The sequence below is a fragment of the Crinia signifera genome, chromosome 2 (genome assembly GCF_055691185.1).
Source record: "Crinia signifera chromosome 2, ASM5569118v1, whole genome shotgun sequence".
NCBI classification, from domain to species: domain Eukaryota; kingdom Metazoa; phylum Chordata; class Amphibia; order Anura; family Myobatrachidae; genus Crinia; species Crinia signifera.
Window position 1 is genome coordinate 58,273,558 of NC_139218.1, and position 8,170 is coordinate 58,281,727.

Sequence of the window (8,170 nt, forward strand, 5' to 3'; positions counted from 1 at the left end):
TAGGGAGCAGGATGTACACAGTATGCAGTGTGTGTGGTAGGGAGCAGGATGTATGCAGTGTGTGTGTGGTAGGAGCAGATTGTACGCAGTGTGTATGGGCTGTTTCACACAGTACGGTTCCTGCCGCACGGTGAAATCCCGTACGGCCAGGGAGCCGTGCCGCACTCAGCAGTTGTGAATGGACACTATTGTGTCCATTCACACGGGACGGCCACGGCCCGGCCGCACGGCTGCAGCCGGATCCCCCCACTGGAAGGGACGGCTGCCGGGCTGTGGCCACCCCTGCCATTATAAAATTCTGAGTGCGGCGCGGCTCCCTGACCGTACGGGATTTCACCGTGCGGCAGGAACCGTACTGTGTGAAACAGCCCTATGTGTCAGCGCTGGACGGACAACATTACTTATTTATTTACTTTCCATGTTGCTTCCTAGCTCAGACACCAGCTGAGGTCAGTAACAAAGGGTGCAGAGGGATGCCGGGGACAGAGATACCAGGCATAGTAACTGGGGCACAGAGTGGGCAGGGATCCCGGGCAGGCACAGTACAGGGAGCCAGGGCACAGGAGCCGCTGTGTTATTATTACTTGTAGACATCACAGAGGCGCCGCGATGGGAGCGTGTTAAAGGGACACGAACAGCAGCCACTGCAAGCTGTCACACTCCAGCCAGGCTGGTTTCTACAATACTGTATATTATATATAACGTGTACTGTATCATTCGTTTTTTTTTTTTTCTCATTTCAACATTCAAATGAGATGGTGGCAGGTAATGAATGCATCAGACAATTTCAGATTAGAGTATGGTATCTGCTAGCAAGAAGCCGGGGCAACTGGCAGCAAGTCACAGGACAGCTCTGTACCAGACCCATCTCAGGTCATTTTATTATATTACACCATATATACATTAATTTGAAATGTGTTACGTAAAAAGCACAAGATCTGTATTTTTCTTACCTTGTATTTAATAAACTGTCAGTTTTTTTTCAGTTGTTTCTTTACAATGCAGAAATTAAACAAATAAAAACTCTCCACAAATACATAAGCAACCATTAAACTAAACATATGGTGGTTATAGGACATTTTTTTTGGGGTTGGGGGGGTCGATAAATTATGTGATCATGAAAAATGTACTGGGTGCTACTTTTAAACATTTTCCCATTGTTAAAAAAACACATAAGGGTCAAAAAAAGCAGTGTATTTTTCGTGTCCATTAACACTGAGAAAAAAATCCACTTATGGCGGAATTGGCAAAACTAAACCCCCGATAATCGCCAGCCTTGGAGCTAGTAGGATAGCCCTGGAAATACAACTACCAGCAGTAAATTGCCGTAAGTATTTGTATACCCCTCAAAATCTGTACACACTGTTGCAATTTCCAGCCTGTTCCTATAAACGCATCCTGCTTCTTTGTTATATGTTTTTGTGTTAGGCTATAATGCTTGTTTACACCTACTGTAGATGTCTCTTTCCTTGTTTTAGACCCTCCAACGTGACCCCTCCTCCCACCAGGTACATAAGGTCCAGCTCCTGTATTTCCCTCCTAATTCATGAATGCAGCCATAAATTAGTTTAAACTAGTTTAACCTGTGTTAAACTAGTTCATAGGTGGCCCTAACTGTGTGGAGTTTGTATATTCTCCCAATACTTGCGTGGGTTTCCTCCGTGTACTCCGGTTTCCTCCGACAATCCAAAAATATACAGGTAGGATAATTGGCTCCCAACAAAATTAACCCTAGAATGCCTGTGTGCGCATGTACATGTGGTAGGGAATATAGATTGTAAGCTCCACTGGGGCAGGGACTGATGTGAATGTTCAGCTATACTCTGTAAAGGGCTTCGGAATATTTGTGCGCTATATAAGAAACTGTTAATAAATATAATAATAGATGAGAATAGTGTTTAAACCAGGCATTCCCAACCACGGTCCTCAAGGCACACCAACAGTGCAGGTTTTCTAGATATCCAGGCTTGAGCACAGGTGACATAATTAGTATCTGAGGGATTCTGATTAAACCATCTGTGCTGAAGCCTGGATATCACTAAAACCTGCACTGTTGGTGTGCCTTGGGGACCGTGGTTGGGAATGCCTGGTTTAAACGCAGGTTTCTGCAGTCATAAATTAAGTTGGTCCAGGAGCAGAGCATTTTATATCTCGTGGAAGGAGGGTCATTGGAGGGTCTTTTTCATAAATTTGTTTGACTTATCATTGGATGAAAGTTAGAGGGGTGTCAAATGCGGTCCACGCAGTGTATAATAGGTGGTCAGTAAGACTGAAGAAAAGGTTACTGCAGACATAACCATAAACCCTTTATTTTAGTTAGTTTTATAGCACCAGCATACTCCTTTGTACTTACTGTGTAACTACTGATACACACTAGGCCATGGGTCTTCAACCTGTGGCCCTCCAGATGTTGTGAAACTACATGTTCCAGCATGCATTGACACATTTTTTCCTATAAGAGCATGTCAAAACTGTCAGGGCATGCTGGGATATGTAGTTTCACAACATCTGGAGGGCCGCAGGTTGAAGACTTGTGCACTAGGCGATGTGTGTTAGCATGGTGTGCTGAGAGATCTTGTCTAGTCCAGCAGTTCCCAACCTGAGATACTTCCACTCCCCCTCCACTCATAAGTATTGTGGACATTTCAAATTGAGAGGAGGGATACTCAGAAAGGAAAAACCTAATCAAGAGGTTTGGGAACTGCTGATCTAATCAGATTGCTCATCACACAGTTCTGGATAGATCACCCATACACATGTAGCGATCTGTGCTAACCAGTGTTCTCCAACGAGAACACTGGCGATTTGACTAGATCTTGACTACGTGTAGTCAAGATCTAGTCAGGTGATGACGATAGCACATCACCGTCGCTCGGGGGCATACACATAAACACATATATGTATCGACAGGATTATCAGCTCACATAAATTTTATTTAACAAGGCTAATGTCATAATGACACCTGACATTTATACTTCCCCAACATATAAGGCAGGCCTTTTACAATCCTTGAACCAGCAGTGTAATAATCATTGGCAATGCTGATTTCGGTGACTGTTGCTGTGTTTATTTCTCGAAATGGGGCGGATGTATGCAAGGGTGATAAAGAGAGATAAACGTCCAGCCAATCACCTGCTAACTGCCATGTTACAGGCTGTGTTCGAAAAAAGTCAGTCAGGAGCTGATTGGCTGGAAGTTTTGTCCTCTCTTTATCATCCTTGCATTCATCTCTTGTTAAGGCTTAATACATCTGCCCCAATAAGAGCAGCAATTGTTGGGGCATAAACAGCCTTGGACATCACAAACCATCAGTTTGTCAGCCATGGTAAAGCTGCAAATGATAGAAATTGTGTGGTAATAATTTATATAACGTGCATTACAAGTAAGGGTGACAGTAAGTAGCAGTGAGCTTCAAATAATTCTCTGCATAGTTCTCTATAATGCCTTTGCTGCCATAGGTTTTGTTATGTAACGTGATGGAAGGTAATAAAGAAATCTGTGTAAATATGGAAATTTCTTGTCTCTATGGCCAGAACTTGGAAGAACTATTAAATAGTCCAATTAGCAAGTAACTTGTTGGTAAGAAAAAATAGTAATCTTGCTGGGGTTTTATTCACATTGGAACCAATTCATTTGAAGAACCTACTTTTGTTATCATTGGATAGTTTACAAAAATTCGGTTGGCGAAAGGGCTTGGCTTTTTCTTTTAAATCTACAACTTCCTTGATACTTTCAACATCATATATCCGTAGAACCCAGGGGTTAAAGTGGAGGGAAACGGGGTGGAACTGAGATCCAGCACCTCTAATGGTGAGGTGGATCTAGTTCAACCTCCTCCTTGGCTCTCAACAGCAATTATAGTTGACAGGGGTGCCAAAAACTCTGCCACTGACCCTGCCTCTGCCTAATGGGGGGAGGGGAGGGAGGTCTTTAGCAAAGGCTGCCCGGAAACCCCCCTCCTCTTGGCAAGTGCCTTAAATTATGACAATAGCTGGTATATAATATGATCAATAGAGCTTCCACCACATCATCGAAAGGGACAGAGCAGAGCTGCTGCACATGCCCAGTGGTACCAGCTTCTTCTACCACATATACTGTATGTGTGGATCTGAGCCCTCAAACATCGAAATGAACCAGAGAGCAGCTGCAAGGAGGAAGAGAAAGGAGCCTTACCATGAAGTCGGAGATTGTGAACTTAGAAAGTGCAGTACTGTTTCTATTATGTTTGTGTATTTATTTAATATATGTTTAACCTTTTCCTGACCACTTATCTTATTTAAATGTTTGAAAGAGCATATACTATAGACCATCTGTACTGTTAACTGTCAATACTTTATTCCATACTGTATCCAGTTTATCAAAAAGACCAATTTTCGGAGCTGTTAACACTCCCCCAGACTCCCGTACTTACTTTAGTGGGAGATTTTGGATTACATTTGGAAACCCCCCTCTAAAAATCCTGCATTTGCCACTGAAGTGGCAGAGGGAATTGAGTTCTCCCACCTCCCCAGGACCACTTTATGCCCTGGTAGAACCCATACCCCCCCACACACACACACACACACACACACACACACACACACGCACACACGTACACACGTACACACACATACACCTTTACACCCCTGCCTCACTCCTGATTGAAACATCTTCCTTTCTGGATTTTATATTCTTTGTCTTTATTGGCAGCCATAGGGTTAATATTCCCAGTCCCATAGACTGTTTAATATTAGTCTTAACAATTATAATGTAGCCAACATAAGCAATAATCTCAAAGTTTTGGAGAAGAAAAATGAGTAAAGCTGAATACATTGCTATTATATGACATGTATTATTGATGAGATAGTTACAATAATGTATTGCTGCTTCGTGTAATTCACCATCATAAATCTGTGATTATGTTTTCTTTGTCACAGTGACTGATCGTTAGCATGTAAACAAGCAATAATATAAAACAAAGCAATGGATTCAAATATTTATTGGCCACAGTTTCAGTCAGTGAAAATCTGCCTATAAATTATTTACGTAATTGCTGTTTTACTAGTAAGCATCATGTCCATCTGTAGACTGTAAGGATTATTTTGAGTGACAGATATTACCTCATCTTGTCCTTTACTTTTAACATCTACACTTAATCAACTATGGCTATCCATCAAGCTTACCAGTATCATTATTCTTTAAGTAGCAGCTAAGCAAAGGAAGATTGATACAGTAAGCACTCCTTTATTTAAATATAAATAAAATATACATGAGATAACTATTCAGTACTGAAATTCACTAAAATGTAATATATGCATTCAAAAGTGTTTTTAATGGTGTATGTAACAATAAGGTTTTATTGAATACATACTGTAATGGTCACCAGTGACATCAGTAGGTCAGCTGTCAGGGCAGTCATGGTTTTCACCTTAAGGGCTATTTCACACGCTCCGGCTCCTGCCGGGCGGCAAAACTCTGCACGGCCAAGAAGCCGTGCCGCACTGAGAAGATTTCAATAGTGGGGATGGCCACAGCCCGGCAGCCGTCCCTTCCAGTGGTGGGATCCGGCTGCAACCGTGCGGCTGGGCCGTGGCCGTCCCGTGTGAATGGACACAATAGTGTCCATTAATAACTATTGTGTGTGGCACGGCATTAGGCCGTGCTGGGTTTCGCCGCCCGGCAGGAGCTGGAGTGTGTGAAATAGCCCTTAGAATCCCCTTTATGGGGCCACATGGTGTATGCTACACTGGCACTGCGTCACTTGTGTGAAATTGCTCTGCTCATGACCAGAAAATTGGCCACAGGCCGCATGCTCTCATGCAATTATTGGCCAGATTCAGAGGGGAGTGCTGCTGTGTCCACACTTGTGTCTGTTGGCACACATTAATATTCTCAGTTGTACCCACAGCAATGGTAAGGTAAGGTATGAAAAAGTTGGGGAAAAAATGAACCTCTCGAAAGATAACAAAAACCGTGTTTTCACCACTGTTGACCCTTTACATGTCAACCTTTTGTTCCTGTCGACCTTATAATGCATGTCGCCCATATGGGTTCGACCTATTCACTGTTAATCTATCATCCAGATACCTGTATAAATAGAACTGCCCAATATTTGTGTCATTATTTCCCTGCATGCATACATACATACATACGTTGACACCACTTGAAAATGTGTGAGCATTCAAACGCCACCCCGCCGAATGTCCGCCTCCCCCTGCCGCACGGCATGACTTTAAAACTCCTCGCTCACCTTCATTGGTCACTCCTACAAATGCTTCTCCAACAACATCTTGGCTTCATCCTCTACCTACAAAATTCTACTGTGCCCCCCAAAACTGCAGGAGTTTCTTGAATTAATGTGAGATTCACTTTGAGTTGCAACCAAGCAATTTCCCTACTGATTGTACCCAAGTGGCATACAATATCTCTCTCCTATATGGTTCTGCATTGGACTGGGCTTCACCACTCAGGGAGAGATCAGATCCATTGCTATCTTCATATAAAGATTTTGGGCATACATCAGACTAGATTACACGGCTGTGAATTCGCAGGCAAAGTGAAGGTTCTACCATTGCTAGTCAGGCATGATAAAGCCTCTCCTTCAAATCCAGATTGTATACATACCATCTCTCTGCAAGTGAACCAGTGCTCCAAGCAAGTCTCCGCAGTACTGGATTCTGGTGGACCTTGCATGCGTATGGGTCATAGTACGCATGCGCAAGGCCATCCCGTGATAAAATCCTGCTACTTTTTTATCGCTGCCCATATGTGAGATGATTGACAGAATGCCTGCGTTTGTGGGTGGCAACGAGCCATTTTCTGGGATTGTCAGGAAAAAGGCAGGTGTGCCAAGGCATTTGAAAGTAAGGGGGTATTCAATCCCCTGACGCTATTTCCGACGGGGGAAATGGTGGTGGGTGCCTATTCAATGCTGTCTTTCCTGACAGCATTCAGGAGACATCTCGGCAAAATGTGCCCGACTATAAAAACAGCTGGGCTCGTTTTGCCGAGAACAGCCGTGGATTGTCGAGCTCATGGCCGGGTCTCGATGATCCACTGCCGGTTCTCGCGACCACGCTCCTTCAGCTCTCGGCAGGTGGGAAATTGAATCACGCTTGCCGATTTGCTGTCGAGCGGGTCGAGAATGGGACAGGGTCATAAATGCTGGGACGTCGCATCATTCGTGACACGAGATTGAATATCCCCCTAAGTCATGTGATGTCAGCACCCGGTTTCTTTCGCAGCCATCAAGTACGTCCTAGGCTATGTACAGACTGCACACACTTTAAAAATCATTAGACGGTGAGCTACTTGTGAATGGATTTGTAGCTAATTGCCGATCCAACTCATTTTGGCGAGCCCTGCTACGCAATTGGCAGGCTTGCATGGGGTTGGAATTTCACTCTATTGGGGTGATGTATACCTGGTTGCAGGGCTTAAAAATTTAGCAGCCGGAATTAGGCCCTTTGTCTCAGCATCCTGCCGCATCTTTGACAAACCTGTAAGAGTTACATATGTAGCTATCCTTCGATTTCGTCAAGGGTCTCGATTAGTAGGCAAATATGTGGTCCATTTTAGAATCCTGGCGTCTGAATTGAAGCGTAATTATGATGCTCTATAGCAGGCTTGTCCAACCCGCGGCCCGCGGGCCGCATGCGGTCCAGGTTGGCTTGTAATGCGGCCCAGTGCAATTTTGCGGGCATGATCATTCATGTTTCTTCTGATTCCTGAAGTCCGGTCCCAGCAGTCCTTTGCGGAGGTGCGCGAGTGCACGGGTGACGTCACCACGCACCCGCACACTGGAGTACGGCGCTTACACTATGTCAGGCGTCGGTGGAGGCGGGAACTCTATTCTGCATCCAGCAGCCATAGGGAGGGAGGGAAGGACGCATGCCTGGCGGCACAGCGCTGTGTGTTGCTGGTATCTTGGGGCGGACAGCATTTTGTCCTACTGCAGTGCTGAAGGTGGAGGGGCGGACGGTGCAACTTAATACAGGTCTGTTGGGGCATATGTGTTATATGGCACTGTGGGGACATATGTGTTATATGGCACTGTGGGGACATATGTGTTATATGGCACTGTGGGGGCATATGTCTTATATGGCACTGTGGGGACATATGTCTTATATGGCACTGTGGGGGCATATGTCTTATATGGCACTGTGGGGGCATATGTCTTATATGGCACTGT